This window comes from Gorilla gorilla, chromosome 13 (assembly GCF_029281585.2).
Source record: "Gorilla gorilla gorilla isolate KB3781 chromosome 13, NHGRI_mGorGor1-v2.1_pri, whole genome shotgun sequence".
NCBI lineage: Eukaryota > Metazoa > Chordata > Mammalia > Primates > Hominidae > Gorilla > Gorilla gorilla.
Genome location: NC_073237.2, coordinates 90,664,107 through 90,688,330, shown reverse-complemented (window position 1 = coordinate 90,688,330; position 24,224 = coordinate 90,664,107). Strand labels below are relative to the sequence as shown.

Below are 24,224 nucleotides of genomic sequence, written 5' to 3'. Positions count from 1 at the left end.
GGAAGAAATGAAGGACAAAAAGGCTATAAGGCGTATAGAAAACAAATAGCAAAATGGAAAAGCTAAGTTCTCCCTTATCAGTATGTACTTTAAATATAAATGGGTTAAACTCTCAAATAAAAAACAGCAGTTGGCAGAATGGTTAAAAACAAACCAAAAACCCCATGATCCAACTTTTGAGATGCAGCAAAAGCAGTGTTCAGAAGGTAATCCAGAACTGAAAATGCCTACTTTTAAAAAGAAGATGTTCAAAATCTATAACCTAACTTTACACCTCAATGAACTAGGAAAAGAACATACTAAGCCAAAGGCTAGCAAAAGGAACAACATAGTAAGAACTAGAGCTTAGATAAAATAGAGTAGAGAAACAGTAGAGAAAAGTCAGTAAAACCAAAAGTTGGTTCTTTGAAAAGATCAACAAATTGACTAAACTTTACTTCAACTGACAAAGAAAAAAAGAGATATGTAAATAACTAAAATCACAAATGAAAGTGGGGACATTACTCTCAACCGTACACAGATAAAGAGGATTGTAAGAGAATACAATGAACAACTGTATGCCAACAAGTTAGATAACCTAGAAGTAATGGACACATTCCTTAAAACACATGAATCATGTAAACTGACTCAAGAAGAAACAAATTTTGCATAGCTTTATAACAAGTAAGAATATTGAATTGATAATGAAAAGCCTCCCAACAAAGAAAAGTCCTGGACCAGATAATTGTACTGGAGAATTCTACCAAATATTTAAAGAAGAATTCACATCAATCCTTCTCAAACTCTTCCACAAAACTGAAGCGGAGAGAATAGTCCTAACTCACTCTACAAGGCTACATTACTCTGATGCCAATGTCAGATAAAGACATCACAAGAGAGAAAATTATAGCCCAATATTTCTCATAAACATAGGTTAAAAAATCCTCAATAAAATATTAGCAAACTGAATCCAACAGCATATTAAAATAATTATTTGGGCTGGGCGCGGCTCACACCTGTAATCCTAGCACTTTGGGAGGATGAGGCAGGTGGATTACCTAAGCTCAGGAGTTCCAGACCAGCCTGGGCAATACAGTAAAACCCTGTCTCTACTAAAATACAAAAAAATTTAGCTGAGCGTGGCAGCGTGCACCAGTAATCCCAGCTACTTGGGAGACTGAGGCAGGAGAATCCCTTGAACCCGGGAGGCAGGGGTTGCAGTGAGCCAAGATCGTACCATTGCACTCCAGCCTGGGAGACAGAGCAAGACTCTGTCACCAAAAAAAAAAAAAAAGAAAAAAGAAAAAAGAAAAATAATTATTTATGATATCCAAATGTGATTTATCTCAGGAAGGCAAAAGTGGCACAACATATGAAAAATCAATGTAATAGATCACATAATCAGAATGGAGAAAAAAACATGATCATCTCAATTGATGCAGAAAAGGCATTTGACAATATCCATACTCTTTCATGATAAAAACTCAGAAAATTAGGATTAGAGGGAAAATGTCTCCACATAATAAAGGTATTTGTGAAAAGTCCACAGCTAACATCATAATGGTGAAAAATTGAAAGTTTCCCCCTGAAATAAGGAACAGGAAAGAATGCTTGCTTTCAGTCATGCTATTCAACACGATACTGTAATTTCTAGCCAGAGCTATTAGATGAGATAAAAAAATAGGTGTGTGTGGGGGGGCTTTCAAATTGAAAGGAAGAGGTAAAATTATCTCTATTCACAGGAATCCCAAAAATCCACATGAAAGCTACTACAGCTAATAAACAAATTCAGCAAAGTTGCAGTGTACAAATCAATATATGAAAATTATTTGTTTTTATATGCCAGCAACAAACAATCCAAAAAGAAAACTTAAAAAGCAATTCTATTTGCAGTAATATCTAAAATAATTAAATAGTGAGGAATAAATCTAACCAAGAAGGCAAAAGACTAGTACACTGAAAACTGTAAAACACTGCTGAAAGAAATTAAAAAAGACCTAATCTAAATACATGGACAGACATCCTGTGTTTATGGACAGGAAGACTTAACATTATACTGATCCTCAAATTCATATGAAATTACAAAGGGCTTTGAATTGCTAAAACTGCCTTTAAAAAGAATAAAGTTGGAGGACTCATACTTCTTAACTTTGAAACTTACTACAAAGCTACATTAATTAAAACATTATGGTGCTAGCATAAAGCCAGACATATAGACTATTGCAATAGAATAGAGTTCAGAAATAAACCCTCACATATATATGATCGATTTGCAACAATGATGCCAAGACCATTCAATGGGGAAAGGACATTTTTTCACCAAATGGTACTGGGAAAACAATATCCACATGCAAAAGAATGAAGTTGGATCCCTACCTTGGACAACATAAAAAATTAACTCAAAATGCATCCAAGATCTACACATAAGAGCTAAAACTATAAAACTTTTAGAAGAAAATTTTGGAGAAAATCTTCACGCAATTGAATTTGGCAACAGTTTCATGGATATGACACCAAAACCACCAGCAACAAAAGAAAAAAAGTAAGGCTGTGTGCGGTGGCTCACACCTGTATTCCCAGCACTTTGGGAGGCTGAGGTAGGTGGATCACTTGTGGCCAGGAGTTTGAGACCAGCCTGGCCAAGATGGTGAAACCCTGTCTCTACTAAAAATACAAAAATTAGCTGGGCATGGTGGCTCATGCCTGTAGTCCCAGCTACTCAGGAAGCTGAGGCAGGAGAATCGCTTGAACCTGGGAGGCAGAGGTTGCAGTGAGCCAAGATCGCACCACTGCACTCCAGCCTGGGCGACAGCATGAGACTCTGTCTCAAAAAAAAAGAAAAAAAGTAGGTAACTTGGGTTTCACCAAAATTTAAAACTTTTCTGCATCAAAGGATACTATCAAGTAAAGGCAAGCTTTAGAGTGGGAGAAAATATTTGCAAGTCACATACCTGATAAAGAACTAGTAATCAGAATATATAAAGAACTTTTGGCTGGGTGTAGTGGCTCCCAGTGTGTCCAGAGTTGGTTCCTTCCAGTGGGTTCACGGTCTGGCCAACTTCAAGAATGCAGCTGCAGACCTTCGCAGTGAGTGTTACAGCTCTTAAAGATGGCACGGACCCAAAGAATGAGCAGCAGCAAGATTTATTGTGAAGAGCAAAAGAACAAAGCTTCCACAGCATAGAAGGGGACCCCAGCCCGTTGTCCCTGCTGGCTGGGTGGCTAGCTTTTGTTCCCTTATTTGTCCCCTCCCATTTTCCATTTCTGTCCTATCAGAATGCCTTTTTTCCAATCCTCCCTGCGATTGGCTACTTTTAGGATTCTGCTGATTGGTGCATTTTACAGAGCGCTGATTGGTGCATTTTACGGAGCACTGATTGGTGCATTTTACAGAGTGCTGATTGGTGCATTTTACAATCCCCTTGCTAGCTACAGAGTGCTGATTGGTGAGTTTTACAATCCCCTTGCTAGCTACAGAGTGCTGATTGGTGAGTTTTACAGTCCTAGCTACAGAGTGCTGATTGGTACATTTTTACAATCCTCTTGTAAGACAGAAAAGTTCTCCAAGTCCCCACTCGACCCAGGAAGTCCAGCTGGATTCACCGCTCACCAGCATTTTGGGAGGCCCAGGCGGGTGGATGGCTTGAGCCCAGGTGTTCGAGACCAGCCTGGGCAATATGGCAAAACCCATCTCTACACAAAATACAAATATTACCCAGATATGGTGGCATGTGCCTGTAGTCCCAGCTACTTGGGAGGCTGAGGTGGGAGGATAGCTTAAGCCCAGAAGTGGAGGTTGCAGTGAGCTGAGATCGCGCCACTGCATTCCAGCCAGGGTGACAGAGTGAGACCTTGTCTAAAAAATAAATAAAAATAAAAATACCCCCTACGACAGGAAAACAATGCAATTTTTAAAAATGGGCAAAGGATGTGAATAGACACTTCTCCAAAAATAGTACACAAATAGCCAATGAGCACATGGAAAGCTGTTTAATATCATTTGCCATTAGGGAACTGCAAATCAAATGACAGTGAAATACCACTTCGCATCTGCTAGAATGGCTATAATTTTTTCAGAAACAAAATAATAAATGTTGACAAGTATGTGGAGAAGTTGGAATCCTTTTGTATTGCTGGTGGGGATGCAAAATAGTGCAGCTGCTGTGGAATACAATTTATCAGTCAGTTCCTCAAATGATAAATACAGAAATCCAGCAATTCTACTCTTAGGTATATATCCAAAAGAATTGAAAGCAGGGACTTAAACAGATATTTGTACACCACTTTTCACAGTAGTGTTATTCACAATAGCCAAAAGGTAAAAACAACCCAAGTGTCCATCAACTGTTGAATGAATAAACAAAATGTGCTATATACATATAATGGAATATTATTCAACCATTAAAAGAAATGGAATTTTTATATATGTTACAACATGGTTGGCTTTCAAAAACATTATGCTTAGTGAAATAAGCCAGATACAGAAGGACAAATATTTTATGAATTCACTTGTATCAGATAGAATAGGCACATTTATAGAGACAAAAAGTAAGATAGAGATTACTAGAGGACGAGGGGAAAGAGGGAAGGAGGAATTTTTGTTTAATGGATTCAGAGTTTATGTTGGGGTCGAGAAAATTTTGAGTATATATAGTGATGATGGTTAACAACATGTGAATGCTTTTAATGCAACTAAATTATACACTTACAAGTGGTTAAAGAGATATTATGTATATTTTACCACAATAAAAAATTTAAAAAAATTCAGTATAATCTTGGCCAAAGAATAAAGGGATCTCTAATTTCAGCTGGTTCTACAAAACTGCCTCAGGGGTGTATACTGTTGTCAGTTTCAATTTGTTTCTTTCCAGAACGGTTGAACAATTATATATCATGTTACAATGCATATTATTAAACATGCCTCATTTCATACATTGGCAAATGTTCTTTAAAGTACATTTAAAAAGTGAAATTTCTGAGTCATGTAATTTTAAAATATTTTGCAAAACAGCTTTCCAAAATGTGTATGTCAATTTACACGACCACATACTTGACAATTTACATTCCCAATACATGCTAGCCAACACAGATATTATTCAATTTCTGTAAACTTTGCTAATATGATAGATAAAAACGTCTATCTTACTATTCCGTAACTTTTCATTTTCCTAATTATTTCACCATTCCTTTTGTGAATTGCCTTTTTATAAATCTGCCTATTTTTCTTTAAAGACGTGTGTCAGTTGAGTCCTCTGGGAAGCAGATGCCGAGATCGAGGAGTAGAAAAGCAATTATTAAGGAGTAACACTTATGAAAGGAAAGGGGAGGAGGCAGGATTGGGCAAGGGGAGCCATGAGAATGTGCTCTTATAGCCTATGGTAAAATAGGCTAATTGATGTCTTAGACCTTCGGTAGATGTCTGTAACGGTGGGTAGTACTGAACCTTATATACACTATGGTTTTTCCTACACACAAATACCTATGATATAGTTTAACTTATAAATTAGACACAGTAATAAATTAACAGCAATAACTATTAATAAAATAGAACAATTATAATAATATACTGTGATAAAAGTTATGTGAATGTGGTCTCTGTCTCTCAAAATATCTTATTGTACTATATTCACCTATTTTCAGACTGCAATTGACCACTAGTAACTGGAACTGCAGAAAGCAAGACCAAGAGACTTGAATCAGACAATGGGGGACTGCTATATCAGACAAAGGATTTGTATCTGGAATATATAAAGATCACTTATACCTAAATACCAAGAAGACAAACAGCCCAATTTAAAAATGGACAGAATATTTGAACAGGTATTTCACCAAAGAATATATACAAATAGTGAGTAAGCACAAGAATGATGGACAGTATCATTAGTCATCAGTCAACTGTAAATTTAAACTACAATGCAATACCACTACACACCCACTAGAATAGCTAAAATTCAAAAGACCGACCATGCCAAGTGTTAGTGTGGGTGTGAAGCAACTGGAACCCTAATTGTGAGTGGTGATGGAAAATGGTACAGTTACTTTGGAAAACAGTATGGCAGTTTCTTTTCTTTTTTTTTTTATACTTTAAGTTCTAGGGTACATGTGCAGGTTTGTAACATATGTATACATGTGCCATGTTGGTGTGCTGCACCCAATAACTCATCATTTACATTAGGTATAACTCCGAATGCTATCCCTTCCCCCGCCTCACCACATGACAGGCCCCAGTGTATGATGTTCCCCATCCTGCATCCAAGTGTTCTCATTGTTCAATTCCCACCTATGAGTGAGAACATACAGTGTTTGGTTTTCTGTCCTTGAGATAGTTTGCTCAGAATGATGGTTTCCAGCTTCATCCATGTCCCTACAAAGACATGAACTCATCCTTTTTTATGGCTGCATAGTATTCCATGCTGTATATGTGCCACATTTTCTTAATACAGTCTATCATCGATGGACATTTGGGTTGGTTCCAGGTCTTTGCTATTGTGAATAGTGCCACAATAAACATACGTGTGCATGTGTCTTTATAGCAGCATGATTTATAATCCTTTGGGTATATACCCAGTAATGGGATGGCTGGGTCAAATGGTATTTCTAGTTCTAGATCCTTGAGGAATCGCCACACTGTCTTCCACAATGGTTGAACTAGTTTACAGTCCCACCAACAGTGTAAAAGTGTTCCTATTTCTCCACATCCTCTCCAGCACCTGTTGTTTCCTGACTTTTTAATGATCACACTCTAACTGGTGTGAGATGGTATCTCATTGTGGTTTTGATTTGCATTTCTCTGATGGCCAGTGACGATGAGCATTTTTTCATGTGTCTGTTGCCTGCATAAATGTCTTCTTTGGGGACTGTCTGTTCATATCCTTTGCCCACTTTTTGACAGGGTTGTTTGATTTTTTTCTTGTAAATTTGTTTAAGTTCTTTGTAGATTTTGGATATTAGCCCTTTGTCAGATGAGTAGATTGCAAAAATTTTCTCCCATTCTGTAGCTTGCCTGTTCACTCTGATGGTAGTTTCTTCTGCTGTGCAGAAGCTCTTTAGTTTAGTTAGATCCCATTTGTCAATTTTGGCTTTTGTTGCCATTCCTTTTGGTGTTTTAGACATGAAGTCCTTGCCCATGCCTATGTCCTGAATGGTATTGCCTAGGTTTTCTTCTAGGATTTTTATGGTTTTAGGTCTAACATTTAAGTCTTTAATCCATCTTGAATTAATTTTTGTATAAGGCATAAGGAAGGGATCCAGTTTCAGCTTTCTACATATGGCTAGCCAGTTTTCCCAGCACCATTTATTAAATAGGGAATCCTTTCCCCATTGCTTGTTTTTGTCAGGTTTGTCAAAGATCAGATGGTTGTAGATATGTGGCATTATTTCTGAGGGCTCTGTTCTGTTCCATTGGTCTATATCTCTGTTTTGGTACCAGTACCATGCTCTTTTGGTTACTATAGCCTTGTAGTATAGTTTGAAGTCAGGTAGCATGATGCCTCCAGCTTTGTTCTTTTGGCTTAGGATTGTCTTGGCAATGTGGGCTCTTTTTTGGTTCCATATGAACTTTAGTTTTTCCAATTCTGTGAAGAAACTCATTGGTAGCTTGATGGCGATGGCATTGAATCTATAAATTACCTTGGGCAGTATGGCCATTTTCACGATATTGATTCTTCCTACCCATGAGCATGGAATGTTCTTCCATTTGTTTGTGTCGTCTTTTATTTTGTTGAGCAGTGGTTTGTAGTTCCCCTTGAAGAGGTCCTTCACATCCCTTGTAAGTTGGATTCCTAGGTATTTTATTGTCTTTGTAGCAATTGTGAATGGGAGTTCACTCATGATTTGGCTCTCTTAGTCTGTTGTTGGTATATAGGAATGCTTGTGATTTTTGCACGTTGATTTTGTATCCTGAGACTTTGCTGAAGTTGCTTATCAGCTTAAGGAGATTTTGGGCTGAGATGATGGGGTTTTCTCATTATACAATCATGTCATCTGTAAACAGGGACAATTTGACTTCCTCTTTTCCTAATTGAATACCCTTTATTTCTTTCTCCTGCCTGATTGCCCTGGCCAGAACTTCCAACATTATGTTGAATAGGAGTGGTGAGAGAGGGCATCCCTGTCTTGTGCCAGTTTTCAAAGGGAATGCTTCCAGTTTTTGCCCACTCAGTATGATATTGGCTGTGGGTTTGTCATAGATAGCTCTTATTATTTTGAGATACGTCCCATCAATACCTAATTGAGAGTTTTTAGCATGAAGTGCTGTTGAATTTTGTCAAAGGCCTTTTCTGCATCTATTGAGATAATCATGTGGTTTTTGTCTTTGGTTCTGTTTATATGCTGGATTACATTCATTGATTTGTGTATGTTGAACCACCCTTGCATCCCAGGGGTGAAGCCCACTTGATCATGGTGGATAAGCTTTTTGATGTGCTGCTGGATTTGGTTTGCCAGTATTTTATTTAGGATTTTTGCATCAAAGTTCATCAGGGATATTGGTCTAAAATTCTCTTTTTTTTTGTTGTGTCTCTGCCAGGCTTTGGTATCAGGATGATGCTGGCCTCATAAAATGAGTTAGGGAGGATTCCCTCTTTTTCTATTGATTGGAATAGTTTCAGAAGGAAAGGTACCAGCTCTTCCTTGTACCTCTGGTAGAATTCGGCTGTGAATCCATCTGGTCCTGGACTTTTTTTGGTTGGTAGGCTATTAATTATTGCCTCAATTTCAGAGCCTGTTATTGGCCTATTCAGGGATTCAACTTCTTCCTGGTTTTGTCTCGGGAGGGTGTATGTGTCCAGGAATTTATCAATTTCTTCTAGATTTTCTAGTTTATTTGCATAGAGGTGTTTATAGTATTCTCTGATGGTAGTTTGTGTTTCTGTGGGATTGGTGGTGATTTCCCCTTTATCATTTTATATTGCATCTATTTGATTCTTCTCTCTTTTCTTTTTTATTAGTCTTGCTAGCAATCTATCAATTTTGTTGATCTTTTCAAAAAACCAGCTCCTGGATTCATTGATTTTTTGAAGGGTTTTTTGTGTCTCTATCTCCTTCAGTTCTGCTCTGATCTTAGTTATTTCTTGCCTTTTGCTAGCTTTGGAATGTGTTTGCTTTTGCTTCTCTAGTTCTTTTAATTGTGATGTTTTGGTGTCAATTTTAGATCTTTCCTGCTTTCTCTTGTGGGCATTTAGTGCTATTAATTTCCCTCTACATACTGCTTTAAATGTGTCCCAGAGATTCTGGTATGTTGTATCTTTGTTCTCATTGGTTTCAAAGAACATCTTTATTTCTGCCTTCATTTTGTTATGTACCCAGTAGTCATTAAGGAGCAGGTTGTTCAGTTTCCATGTAGTTGAGTGGTTTTGAGTGAGTTTCTTAATCCTGAGTTCTAGTTTGATTGCACTGTGGTCTGAGAGACAGTTTGTTATAATTTCTGTTCTTTTACATTTTCTGAGGAGTGCTTTACTTCCAACTATGTGGTCAATTTTGGAATAAGTGTGATGTGGTGCTGAGAAGAATGTATATTCTCTTGACTTCGGGTGGAGAGTTCTGTAGATGTCTATTAGGTCCGCTTGGTGCAGAGCTCAGTTCAATTCCTGGATATCCTTGTTAACTTTCTGTCTCATTGATCTGTCTAATGTTGACAGTGGGGTGTTAAAGTCTCCCATTATTATTGTGTGGGAGCCTAAGTCTCTTTGTAGGTCTCCAAGGACTTGCTTTATGAATCTGGGTGCTCCTGTATTGGGTGCATATATATTTAGGATAGTTAGCTCTTCTTGTTGAATTGATCCCTTTACCATTATGTAATGGCCTTCTTTGTCTCTTTAGATCTTTGTTGTTTTAAAGTCTGTTTTATCAGAGACTAGGATTGCAACCCCTGCTTTCTTTTTTTGTTTTCCATCTGGTAGATCTTCCTCCATCCGTTTATTTTGAGACTATGTGTGTCTCCACACGTGAGATGGGTCTCCTGAATATAGCACACTGATGGGTCTTGACTCTTTATCCAATTTGCCAGTCTGTGTCTTTTAATTGGAGCATTTAGCCCATTTACATTTAAGGCTAATATTCTTATGTGTGAATTTGATCCTGTTGTTATGATGTTAGCTGGTTATTTTGCTCGTTAGTTGATGCAGTTTCTTCCTAGCATCGATGGTCTTTACAGTTTGGCATGTTTTTGCAGTGGCTGGTATCGGTTGTTCCTTTTCATGTTTAGTGCTTCCTTCAGGAGCCCTTGTAAGGCAGGCCTGGTGGTGACAAAATCTCTCAGCATTTGCTTGTCTGTAAAAGATTTTATTTCTCCTTCACTTATGAAGCTTAGTTTGGCTGGATATGAAATTCTGGGCTGAAAATTCTTTTCTTCAAGAATGTTGAATATCGGCCCCCACTCTCTTCTGGCTTGTAGAGTTTCTGCCAAGAGATCCGCTGTTAGTCTGATGGGCTTCCCTTTGTGGGTAACCCAACCTTTCTCTCTGGCTGCACTTAACATTTTTTCCTTCATTTCAACTTTGGTGAATCTGACAATTATGTATCTTGGAGTTGCTCTTCTCAAGAAGTATCTTTGTGGAGTTCTCTGTATTTCCTGAATTTGAATGTTGGCCTGCCTTGCTAGATTGGGGAAGTTCTCCTGGATAATATCCTGCAGAGCGTTTTCCAACTTGGTTCCATTCTTCCCGTCACTTTCAGGTACACCAATCAGACGTAGATTTGGTTTTTTCACATAGTCACATATTTCTTGGAGGCTTTGTTCGTTTCTTTTTACTCTTTTTTCTCTAAACTTCTCTTCTCGCTTCATTTCATTCATCTGACCTTCAATCACTGATATCCTTTCTTCCAGTTGATCGAATTGGCTACTGAAGCTTGTGCATGCATCACATAGTTCTCCTGCCATGGTTCTCAGCTCCATCAGGTCATTTAAGGACTTCTCTACACTGTTTATTCTAGTTAGCCATTCGTCTAATCTTTTTTCAAGGGTTTTAACTTATTTGCGATGGGTTCGAACATCCTCCTTTAGCTCAGAGAAGTTTGTTATTACCGATCATCTGAAGCCTTCTTCTCTCAACTCGTCAAAGTCATTCTCCGTCCAGCTTTGCTCCATTGCTGGCAAGGAACTGCGTTCCTTTGGAGGAGAGGAGGTGCTCTAATTTTTTGAATTTTCAGCTTTTCTGCTTTGGTTTCTCTCCATCTTTGTGGTTTTATCTACCTTTGGTCTTTCATGATGGTGACATACAGATGGGGTTTTTGTGTGTATGTCCTTTCTATTTGTTAGTTTTCCTTCTAACAGTCAGGACCCTCAGCTTCAGGTCTGTTGGAGTTTGCTGGAGGTTCATTCCAGACCCTGTTTGCCTGGGTATCACCAGCAAAGGCTGCAGAACAGCAAATACTGCAGAACAGCAAATGTTGCTGTCTGATCGTTCCTCTAGAAGCTTCATCTCAGAGGGGCACCCGACTGTATGAGGTGTTGGTCAACCCCTACTGGGAGGTTCCTCCCAGTTAGACTACTCGGGGGTCAGGGACCCACTTGAGGAGGCAGTCTGTCCGTTCTCAGATCTCAAACTCCATGCTGGGAGAACCACTACTCTCTTCAAAGCTGTCAGACAGGGACTTTTAAGTCTGCAGAAGTTTCTGCTGCCTTTTGTTCAGCTATGCCCTGCCCCCAGAGGTGGAGTCTACAGAGGCAGGCAGGCCTCCTTGAGCTTCGGTGGGCTGCACCCAGTTCGAGCTTCCCGGCCGCTTTGTTTACCTACTCAAGCCTCAGCAATGGCGGGTGCCCCTCCCCAAGCCTCACTGCTGCCTTGCAGTTTGATCTCAGACTGTTGTGCTAGCAGTAAGCGAGGCTCTGTGGGCATGGGACCCTCCAAGCCAGGTGCGAGATATAATCTCCTGGTGTGCCATTTTCTAAGACCGTTAGAAAAGCACAGTATTAGGGTAGGAGTGTCCCAATTTTTCCAGGTGCCGTCTGTCACAGCTTCGCTTGGCTAGGAAAGGGAATTCCCTGACCCCTTGTGCCTCCTTGGTGAGGCAACGCCTCACCCTGCTTCGGCTCACACTCCGTGGGCTGCACTCACTGTCCTGCACCCACTGTCCAAAAAGCCACAGTGAGATGAACCCAGTACCTCAGTTGGAAATGCAGAAATCACCCATCTTCTGCATCGCTCACACTAGGAGCTGTAGACTGGAGCTGTTCCTATTTGGCCATCTTGGAACCTCTGGCAGTTTCTTACAAAGCTAAACATTCACTTCTCATTTGACCCAGAAATTCCACTTCTAGGTATTTACTCAGGAGAAAGGAAACTTTAAAGACAAATGTTCGGCCGGGCGCGGTGTCTCACGCCTTTAATCGCAGCACTTTGGGAGGCTGAGGCGGGCAGATCACCTGAGGTCAGGAGTTCCAGACCAGCCTGACCAACATGGTGAAACCCCGTTTCTACTAAAAATGCAAAAATTAGCCAGACGTGGTAGTGCATGCCTGTAATCCCAGCTACCAGGGAGGCTGAGGCAGGAGAATCGCCTGAACCCAGGAGGCGGAGGTTGCAGTAAGCCAAGATCATGCCATTGCACTCCAGGCTGGGTAACAAGAGCGAAACTCCGTCTCGGGGGGGAAAAAAAATACTTGAATGTTCATAGAAGCTTTATTCATAGAAGTCCCAAACTGGAAACAAAATGTCCATCACCTGGTAAACAGATAAACTGATATATCTATAGGATATGATATCACTTAAAAATTTAAAAAAGTTATTGCAGAAAGTCCTCACTTAACATCAATAGGTTCTTGGAAATAACAACTTTAAGTGAAATGACATATAATGAAACCAATTTTACCATAGGCTAATTGATGTATATAAAAGTTAAGTTCCTATGGCATATTTCTGTCATTAAAACATCATGAAATATCTAAATAAAGACCTCAAATACTTCTAATATTAAACATTGAAATAGAAGTGAGCTATACATACATTTGAGAAAGATTAATAAAAACAAGTAAGATCATTATTTACACAACTTTTGGTGAATCAGTAAGTGACAGTGGTCATAGTGGTGGTGGACTGAATCAAAGAATAAATGTTTGCAAAGCAAAAATTATCAGGAGCATCTCCTACAACCATGCAGTTCAAAAACAATCACAAATACAGAGGGCTTGCTGAGAGCTTTCAGACTGTTTTCTTTGATGTCATGCATTGTAGGATTATCATATACTTTACAGAAATTCTTTTAACAATAATTTGTATTCACTCATTCATCCACTTTCCAACCTGCTTATTCCAGTTCAGGGTTGCAGGTGGCTGGAACCTATCCCAGCAGCTCAGAGTGCAAGGTGGGAGCCAACTCCAGACAGGATGCCGTCCCATCCTGAGCCACACTCATACACCCAAGCTCACTCACACTGGGACCATGTAGACGTAACAATTAACCTAGCGTGTACATCTTTGGGGATGTGGGAGTAATCCGGAATACTCAGAGAAAATCAATCCAGGCTTGGGGAAAATGTGCAAACATCACACAGACAGTGGCCTCAGCAGGGAATTGATTTTTTTTTTCTCGTCAACATTATAGTAAAACAATGTTCGACAAAATATTATTCTAGGATCTGCTGTACTTTGATACATCATACATGCAACAATATGGATGAACTGCATGATCTATATGCAAAGTGAAAATATCCAGACAGAAAAGATTACATTCTATTGCATTTCTATGATATTCTGGAAAAGGCCACTATAATTATAAGGGCAGAATCCAGATCAGTAGTTGTCAGAGGCTGAGGTGGGAGTGGGGAAATTAACTGCTAAGGACCACTAGGGAACTTCCTGGAGTGATGGCAATGTTCTACATCATGATCGTGGTGGTGGTTACACAACTATACACATTTGTCAAACTGTACACTTAAAATAGTGAATTTTTATATGTAGATTGTATCTTTAAAAGCTGATTTTTAAAAAAGATATTCTTTATCTATCAAAATTACAGAGGCACATATCCTTGGGCCCAACAACTCCATTTCAAGAAACTATACTTGAATAGTATACCCGTATAGTCTACGGATATACTTGCACATGTAAAAATAATATGTGGGGCTGGGCATGGTGGCTCATGCCTGTAATCCCAACATTTTGGGAGGCCAAGGAGGGGAGATTGCTTGAGCCCAGGAGTTTGAGAGTAGCCTAGGCAACATGGTGAAACTGTCTGTACATAAAATACCAAAAATTAGCCACGTGTGGTGGCTCATGCCTGTATCCCAACTACCCAGGGGACTGAGGTGGGAGGATCCCTTGAGCTTAGGAGGTCAAGGCTGCAGTGAGCTGTGATCACGCTGTTGTAGGACAAACCAGGTTCTTGTCACACGACCAGGAACGATTAGGCTCACAGACACTTTGAAGGGTGAGGGGGAATGGAATTTATTGGGCAGAAAGGAAAAACAACTCAGCAAAGTGAGATGGAGTCCTGCTAACAGGCTCTCCACCTGACTGATTGAATCCCAGGTTACCACATAGGAACAGCAGAGGCCAGGCCCCTCCTGCTACAAACGGTGTTAACTTCCCGAGGCCCCACCCAGTCCTCCCAGTTCACAGGTGGGCAGTATTCAGAAAGAGTCAGTAGGGCAAATGGCGGGCTTCATCTGGACCGGCAGTCTGGTTTTTCAGCCTTAAAGATAGGTGTCGGGGGTCCCAGGGTGGGGGTGTGCCTTGGCTACCTCCTGTCTCTATCAACGCCACTGCACTCCAGCCTTAAGACTCTGTCTCAAAATAATAATAATAAAGTGTACAAGCTTATCACAGCATTACCTGTGATGCCTCACTAAAGGGGAACTGGGTAGTTAGGATTCGTGGGGATGGGAAACTCTGCTTTTGCATTTTGAAACGTGAATGGATTCATTACTTTGTAAAAAAACAAACAAACAAAAAACAACGAAAAAATCCCCAATATTTTCTAGGCAATTGCCTCGGTCTAGGTATGATACTCTGGTGGCTGGGCCAAGGCTGTCCTCACCTCAGGGCAGCTACGAATTTATCACATGACCCCAAGCTGGTGATTTCCCCTTCTCATCTCCACATCTGTGAAAGATTTCCTCATGTTACAGCCTTTTCACTTTCAAATCTCAGGGCATGTAGATAGGCTTCTCTTCCGGGACTTTGCATCCTTTGCTCTGAACTCTAGGTTGAGGGCACCGAAGGGCGGGAAGGATGTAACTTCTGTCTTCATTGACCTCGACGGGGCCAGCCCAGGGTGGATGCCTGAGGAGTTATTTGACAAAGTAACCACCAGATGGCAGCATGGCTCTGTTTCCAGGAAGCCGAGTCTAAGCCATAAACTCTCCAATGAGGAAGCTCTCAGCTGCCACATAGTAATGGCTATTTGAGTTCTTGAAATGTGACTTGTCCTAATTAAGACTATTTTCCATGATGTGTTTATGACACACACGGTACTTTGAAGACTTCATATAAAAAAACTCATTAATGTTTTAATATTGATTACATATTATAATGATAATATTTTGAATATATGGGTTGAGTATCTCTTTTCTATGCTTGGGACCAGAAATGTATCAAATTTCTGATTTTTTGCGGGGGGTGGGAAGTGGGGGGCTTGACACATTAACATTATACTTACTGGTTGAGCATCCTAATCCCAATATCCAAAATCTGAAATGCTCCAGTGAGCATATCCTTTGAGCATCATGTCAATGACCATTTTGGGTTTTGGTGCATTTTGAATTTTAGACTTTCAGATTAGGAATACTCAACCTCTATTGGGTTAAATAAAATAAATATATTACAATTATTTTCACCTGCTTTTTATTCTTTTTAACGTAATTACCAGAAAACTTAAACTTACACATGCAGCTCACACTACATTTCTACTGGACAGTGTGCTCTTATAAAACCTTCCAGCAGAACCAGCACAGAGCCAAGGAGCTGATGTGCCTGCCTCTGCTCCCAGGTGGAAAGTGACATGGCACATGGATGTCACAGAACTTCTTTACCCTTACAACAGAGCCAGTCCCAGAGGGATGGGTCACAGCAAGGGCCTAGAAAGCAACAAGGGAGCTTCTGACCATCCTGACTGCTCCTCCCCTTAGTTGAGTCTCACAGGCAACCACGTGGGAGAATCAGCCCCCATCAGGAGCTAATAGTGCTGGCCACCATGCAGCACTTTACCTGCATTATCTCACTGGCCCCTCACATCAACCCTATTTCAACAAAGCAACTGAGGATCAGAGAAAGGGAGGTGCTGCCCAAGTTCACCCCGTGAATGAGGAGAAACATGACTATCTGCATCTCCTTTGTTTCTTTCTCTGCATCATACTGCTCTCCTGGAGAGCTCACTGATGGCTCCCAGGAGGCGAAGGGAAGTACCTTCGCAGGTGCCTTCTAATGTACTGGAAATCTGAATCACCAGTCATCTCTGTTCTGTGACCACGGATTGTTTGTGTTTTCTGAAAGACATAAACTGAGTGGCTACTTCTCAGGTGATGCCCACACACTGGACAAGTCTGTGTATGGAATGTGCTGCAGGGAAGGCCAGGGCAGATTAGTGCCTATGCTATGCAGTCTTCTTACATTATCTTACTTAATCCACATAGCACTCCTCTAAAGCAGGTGCTGTTATCTCCATTTTACAGCTATGAGGCATAGAGATTTCCATGTAGACAAGCGGAGAGAATGAGATCTTGTGGTCGTGTTGCATTCCAGAAGCTTTCTCTGGTCTTCAGGTTGCAGCATCTCAGTGGTATGAGACTGCTGATAGCACTCTTCCGATAGTGAGTGAGGCTGGGCCTCCCAGAGACCATGAGGGGAAGGACATGGGGTGGGAATGCTGAGAGTCTACCCCAGACTAACTATGGAAACCCTGAGACAGTCTGAGTGAAAACTGAGGCAAGATGTCCTGCAGGGGCACAGGTGGCCATGTCCTTAGCTCTGACATCATGTCCGAGGATTCCTAATTGCCTATTAAACAGGAAGTAGGCATCTTAGACCCACACTCATGGCCTACACAGTCCAGCTAATGTTCCAGTCTCATCTTCAACTCCCCCTTTTCGTGTACCCAACATGCTGTTAGATGGACTGTTTCCTTTTTCCCATATACACCATCATGCTTACCTGTCCCCTGGTCTCCACCCCCATTATTTTCCCCCTGGGAAATGCTCTCTACCACCCAATCTATCAATAGCCCTCTCCATCTTTGTATGTGCCCAGAATTCCAGGCACAGCCAGGGCACTCATGGGCTAAACATAGCAATGAGGCATATTTGACACATAAGTTTTGTCTAGCACTGTTAGGAGGCTTGAATGTTAGCATAATTAATCTCGAGTGGTAGAGAGAGTCCCTGGCATTGATAACCAAACAAAGGTCTTTGGACAAGGGAGAGACCTTAAAAGCATGGTGTTTTGTTTTATTTTTTTTTAATTATTTAAGTAACTCAGTTCTCTTGGCATCTTGTGGAGTATGTAACCAAGTTGAGGCAGAAAACTCAAGTAAGCTATTGAAAGACCACAGAATTCAGTGATCCTGAATGATATCTTTGGCATCACAGACTTGGACTCTAGCCAAGCTCTGATGTATACTGACCATGTGGCCTTGGGCAAGTAACTTCCGGTGTGCCAGGCACATACCATAAGCATGGCATTTCTCACAACAACCCTTATGGAGTTATATACTATTTTTATCTCCAGTTTACAAATAAAGAAACTGAGATTTAGGGATGTTATATTTATTTCTCCAACACTACAAAGCTAGTAAGAGCTGGAGTCAGGAATTCATAGACCATATTTGTGATAGGGATAGCACAGATGCCTAAAGTGCCGAGTCAGGCTATCTAGCACATAGAAAGCCCCAGGTGAGAAAAGATGGGCCCAAACCAGAAAGTGGAATTACCAAAGGGGAGAAGACCTGGGTTCCATAGACAATGAGGCAGTACAAGTAAACAAAACTTTTGTCGTTAGTAATAACAGGTACATGCCAATGTACATTTTACAGAGCTCATTCACATTCATTATTCCAGAAGAATCTCCCAAGAGACTTGTGAAGCAGACAGGGCACATAATTTTATCTCCATTTTGCAAGTAAAGAAACTAAGGCATTTCTTGTAGAAGGCAGTGCCATTTCCTGCCTAATGTTTCCCTGAGGCTTTTCCCGTTGCCGTATCAATCAGAACACTTGGGGTTGCAATGAGGTATACCAGACTCTACCCAGCTTAAACAAAAGGGGAGGCTTAGTGGAAAATGGGGATAATTATGCCAAGAGAAAAAAGCCAACCTCAAAATGTTACGTACTACATGATTCCATTTATATAAAACTGTTGAAATACTAAAATCATGGAGATGTATATCAGATTAATTGTAACCAGGGATTAGGGATAGGGAAGGAAGGAAGGTAGTTCTGGCTAGAAAAGGTTAGCATAAATGATCCTTCTGATAAAACTGTTTTATATCTTGACTGTGGTGCTGGTCACATAAATCCACACATATGACAAAATCACACAGAACTACACACACACACAAATGTAAAGCTCTTGAGATCTAAATAATAGTGGAGGATTGTATCAATGTCAATTTCCTAGTTGTGATACTGTTCTTACAGTTATGCAAGATGTTACTACTGGAAAAAATGGATAAAGGGTATATGTGATCTATCTGTATTATTTTACAGGTGTATGTTAATCTACAGTTATGTTAAAATAAAAAGTTTAAGAAACAACAATACAAAACGTACAAAACACAGGAGAAAATCTTTGTGACCTTAAGTTAGACAAAGGTTCTTGTTTTTCTTTTTTGTTGTTGTTGTTTTTTTTTGAGACGGAGTCTCGCTCTGTCGCCCAGGCTGGAGTGCAGTGGTGCGATCTTGGCTCACTGCAAGCTCCGCCTCCCCCAGGTTCACATCATTCTCCTGCCTCAGCCTTCCGAGTAGCTGGGACTACAGGCGCCTGCCACCACGCCCGGCTAATTTTTTGTATTTTTAGTAGAGACATGGTTTCACCATGTTGGCCAGGCTGGTCTGGAACTTCTGACCTAAGGTGATCCATCAGTCTTGGCCTCTCAAAATGCTGGGATTACAGGCGTGAGCTACTGCGCCTGGCCAGGCAAAGGTTTCTTAGATAAAACACCAAAAGCATGATCCATAAAAGAACTAATTGATAAATTAGTCTTCATCAAAATTAAAACTTCTGATTTTCAAAAGACACTGTGCAGACAATGAAAAAGGCTAACCATTGGCTGGAAAGAAATATTTGCAAAGCAGATATCTGATAAAGAACTTATATCCCAAATATAGAAAGAACTCTTTATATGGTTTAACAGTAACAAGAATACTAACAACTTATTTTTAAAGTAAGCAAAAGATGTAAGCAAAATTTTAACAAATAAGATATATGGATGGCAAATAAGCACGTGTATAAAGCTCAATACCATTAGTTATTAGGGAAATGCAAATAAAAACCACAATGGGATACCAGTAAACACCTATTGTAATGGTTAAAATTAAAAACTAACCATATTTTTTGTTGTCAAGGACGTAGAGGAACTAAAACTCTGATATACAATTGGTGAGAACTGAAAATGGTACAACCACTTTGGGAAACTGAGGCAGTTTCTTTATAAGTTAAGCATATAATTACCATATGATCCAGCCATTCTCCTCTTAGGTATTTACCCAAAATGAAATATATCTCTATATAATACCTGTACACAAATGTTCCTCATAGCTTTATTTGTAACAGCAAACTGAAAACAATCCAAATGTCCATGTAATGGTGAATGGATAGACTGTGCTCTACCCATATAATGCAATACTACTAAGTAAAAACAATAACAGACTATTGATACATGCAGTAACATAGAAACATCTCAGTACAGGCTGGGAAACATCTTCTATATCCTTGACATACAAAATACGGTTAGTCTTTAATTTGAGCCACTCCAATAGGTAAAAGAAGCCCGACTTCCCAGTGTATATTATTCCATTCATACAAAACACTAGAAAATGTCAACTAATCAACAGTTATATAAAACAGAGAAGGGGGCCAGGCGTGGTGGCTTACACCTGTAATCTCAACACTTTGGGAGGCCGAGGTGGGTGGATCATCTGAGATCAGGAGTTCGAGACCAGCCTAACATGGTGAAACCCTGTCTCAACCCCATCTCTACTAAAAATACAAAAGTTAGCCAGGCATGGTGGCAGGTGCCTGTAATCCCAGCTACTCAGGAGACTGAGACAGTAGAGTCACTTGAACCTGGGAGGTGGAGGTTGCAGTGAGCCAAGATTGTGCCATTGCACTCCGGCCTGGGCAAGAAGAGTGAAACTCTGTCAAAAAAGAAAAGAAAGAAAGAAAGGAAAAAGGAAAGGAAAGAAAGAAAGGAGAAAGGAAAGGAAAGGAAGGGAAAGGAAAGGGAAGGGAAGGAAAGGAAAGAGAGAAGTCATTGTCTGGAAACAGTGGACTAGGAGAGAAAGTGTACAAAGGAGTACAGGGAAACTTTTGGAGGTGATAGATATGTTTACTATCTTGACCAGTGATGATTCCATGGATGTGTACATTTTAAATATGTGTGATTTATTGTATGTCAATTATTCCCTAATAAAGCTGATTTCAAAAAATGTGACAGAGTGTCTGTTACACGTATCTCTTTGAGATACGTGAGACAGAATTGAATAGTTTAACTCATATGTGATTGCAGCACAAGAAGGAAGCATGGGACAGATAAATATTTGAAGATTTGATGGCCAAGATTTACCAAAATCAGTCAAATATATCTACCCACAAGTCCAAGATGCTCTGTGAACCCCAAGCTGGATAAATGCAAAGAAATCCACATATAGGCCCATTATCATCACCTGCTAAAAACCAAAGACAATGATAAAATCTTGAAAGCAGCCAGAAAAAAAAAAAAGACATAATGCACAGAGAGGCACAGTACAAGAAAAATGTCTGACATTTCACCAGAAGCAGTCGAGGCCGGAAGACAATGGAATGACAGTTTTGAAATGATGAAAGACAAAGATTGTCAGCTTACAATTCTGTATCCAGTGAAAACAGTCTTCAAAAATGAAGGCAAAGTAATGTCAGACTGACAAAAGCTGCTAGAGACAATTTTGTCTCTAGCAGACTGAAACTACACAGAATGATAAAAGAAATCCATTAGGCTGAAGGGCTGAAATGATACCAGGTAGAAACTCAATTCTGCAGGAAGAAATTTAAAACACCAGATAAAGTCTTTCTAAAAAACGAAGACTGTTATGTCAGTTGGGTCCCCTAGGAAGCAAATGCTAAGATAGAGTTAGGAGTGCAAGAGGTTTATTGAGGAGGGGAAAGTTAAAAATGAGGGTCAGAATTTGGCAGGGGAAGGTTTCAGACCACAATGTAAACTGAACACCTGTAAAAAGAGTGGAAAAGGAGGCAGAATTTGGCAGGGAGGGCTGACAAAATCTTAGGCAACCCAGTAAGAAGCTTCATAGCAAAGCAAGCCCTTTAGAGGAGTCTTGCATTGTGCCGAAATGGTCAAGCCCTAGTAAGTCTGCCATGCTCATTCATTGGCACAGAAATCATGTCCTCAGTTCTAAAGGCGAGGCAGATCCTGAAAGCCCTGCAGCTGGAGGCTCTCAGGCAACTGCACTTGTCACAGGTGAACAGCAAAGTTTTTCTTAAGTGGAGTACTGAATAACACATGTCCCTGGGTGCCTCAACTGTTTAAAGTAAAAATAACAATATAACATGTGGATTCTGGCATATAGTGTAGTAAAATATATGACAACAAGAGCATAAAGTTTGGGGGGTAGCAATTGGAAGTACACTGTTGTAAAGTTCTTACATTGCCCACAAAGTAGTATCTTAAAAACAGACAATGATGGCTGGCTGTGGTGGCTGACGCCTGTAATCCCAGCACTTTGGGAGGCCGAGGCGGGTGGATCATGAGGTCAGGAGATCGAGACCATCCTGGCTAACACGGTGAAACCCTGTCTCTATTAAAAATGCAAAAAATTAGCCGGGCGTGGTGGTGGGCGCCTGTAGTCCCAGCTACTCGGGAGGCTGAGGCAGGATAATCGCTTGAACCCGGGGGGAGGAGCTTGCAGTGAGCCAAGATCATGCCACTGCACTCCAGTCTGGGAGAGACAGCAAGACTCTGTCTCAAAAAAAAAAAAAAAAAAAAAAAAAAAAAAGACGATGATAAGTTAAGGATGTATATCGTGACCTCCAGAGCAGTGGTCCCTAAATATTTTGGTCTCAGGACTCCATTAGATACTTAAAAATTATTCAGGACATAAAGAGCTTCTGTTTAAGTGGGCTAAATCTACAAATACTTACCATATTAGAAATTTAAAAAAATTAAATAACGAAAATAGCTGGGCATGGTGGCTCATACCTGCAACCCCAGAACTTTGGAAGGCTGAGGCAGGAGGATCACTTGAGCCCAGGAGTTCGACACCAGTCTAGCCAACATAGCGAGTCCTCATAATTTAAAAAATTAGGGAGGTGTGGTGGCGGCGCATGCCTGTGGTCCCAGCTACTTGGAAGGCTGAGGTGGGATGATGGCTTGAACCCAGGACTTAGAGGCTGCAGTGAGCTATGATTACACCACAGCACTCCAGCCTTGGCAACAGACGGAGACCCTGTCTAAAAAAAAAAAAAAGAGTAAAATAAAATAGCTAAAATAAAGCTATTGCATGTTAAGATAATATTTTATTTAAAAAAATACATTATTCAAAACAAAAATGGGGAGAAGAGTGGCACTGTTTTATGTATTTGCAAGTCTCTTTAATGTCTCTGGCCTAATAGAAGTAGATTTTCATATCTGCTTCTGCCTTCTTTCTGTGCTGATATATATTTATTTTTGGTTGAAGTATATGATGACAAGACAGCCTCATCCAAATTTCTAGTTGGAAAAGGGGGCATTTTAAAACAGCCCTTTTAGGTAATTATGGATATTCATCTTTGACACCACACCAAAATTTAATAAATACTGGTTTCTTAAAGGTTAATTGCACTGTGGCATCTGAATACTTGTCAATACATTTTTCTTGTTACATTTAAATCCATTAATTTATTTTTCACATTGAATATATATCTTTACCCACACTTAATTTTGTTTTCTGTTTTTTGTTTTGGTTTACAAATGATACTATTAGACTACTCAAAAGGTAATAGGCAAATCATTTTTATAAAAAGCTGCTCTTTTATTTATTTATTTATTTATTTGAGACAGAGTCTAGCTCTGTAGCTGGGCTGGAATGCAGTGGCATGATCTTGGCTCACTGCAACATCCGCCTCCCGAGTTCAAGCCATTCTCCTGCCTCAGCCTCCTGAGTAGCTGGGAATACGCGCCGCCACGCCCAGCTAATTTCTGCACTTTTTATATTTTTAGTAGAGACTGGGTTTCACCATGTTGGCCAGGACGGTCTCGCTCCTGACCTCGTGATCCCCTGCCTCGGCCTCCCAAAGTGCTGGGATTACAGGCATGAGCCACTGCTCCTGGCCAGAAAGCTGCTCTTTTTAAAATTCATTAATATTTTAAATTGTCAAATCATAATTGTATACATCTATGGGGTATAATGTGATGTTTTAATATAGGTATACAACATGGAATTATTAAATCAAACAAATTAACATATCATCACTTTATCTTTTTTTGTGCAGAGACATCTGAAATTTACTGTTATTTTTTATTTATTTGTTTGAGGCAGAGTGTTGCTGTCACCCAGGCTGGAGTGCAGTGGTGCAATTTTGGCTCACTGCAACCTCCACGTCCCTTGTTCAAGCGATTCTCATGCCTCAACCTCCCAAGTAGTAGGTGTGAATACACGCACGTGCCACCATGCCCAGTTAATTTTTATGTTTTTAGTAGAGATAGGATTTCACCATGTTGGCCAGGCTGGTCTCGAACTCCTGACATCAGGTGATCCTCCTGCCTCGGTCTCTCAAAGTGCTAGTGTGTCTGGAGTTGGTTCCTTCTGGTGGGTTTGTGATCTTACTGACTTAAAGAATGAAGCCACAGACTTTGATGGTGAGTGTTACAGCTCTTAAAGACGGGCAGGGACCCAACGAGTGAGCTGTAGCAAGGTTTATTGTGAAGAGTGAAAGAACAAAGTTTCAACACCACTAAAACGGACCCCGCAGCGTTGCCGCTGCTGGCTGTGGGGAGGGGGGCGGCCAGCTTTTATTCCCTTATTTGTCCCCTCCCATGTTCCGTTTTGTCCTATCAGAGTGCCCTTTTTTCAATCCTCCCTGCAATTGGCTACTTTTAGGATCCTGCTGATTGGTGTGTTTTACA

At 40.3% G+C, this 24,224-nt stretch overlaps 1 long non-coding RNA gene across 1 annotated transcript in view; it reads left to right on the top strand.

Moving 5' to 3' along the window:
* The window catches only part of LOC134756887 (uncharacterized), an 83,017-nt gene that overhangs the window by 30,668 nt on the left and 28,125 nt on the right, over positions 1–24,224 (top strand). The window contains exon 2 of the long non-coding RNA XR_010130289.1: positions 5,620–5,799. This is a non-coding gene — a long non-coding RNA (uncharacterized lncRNA). The remainder of the gene's footprint in view (positions 1–5,619; positions 5,800–24,224) is intronic.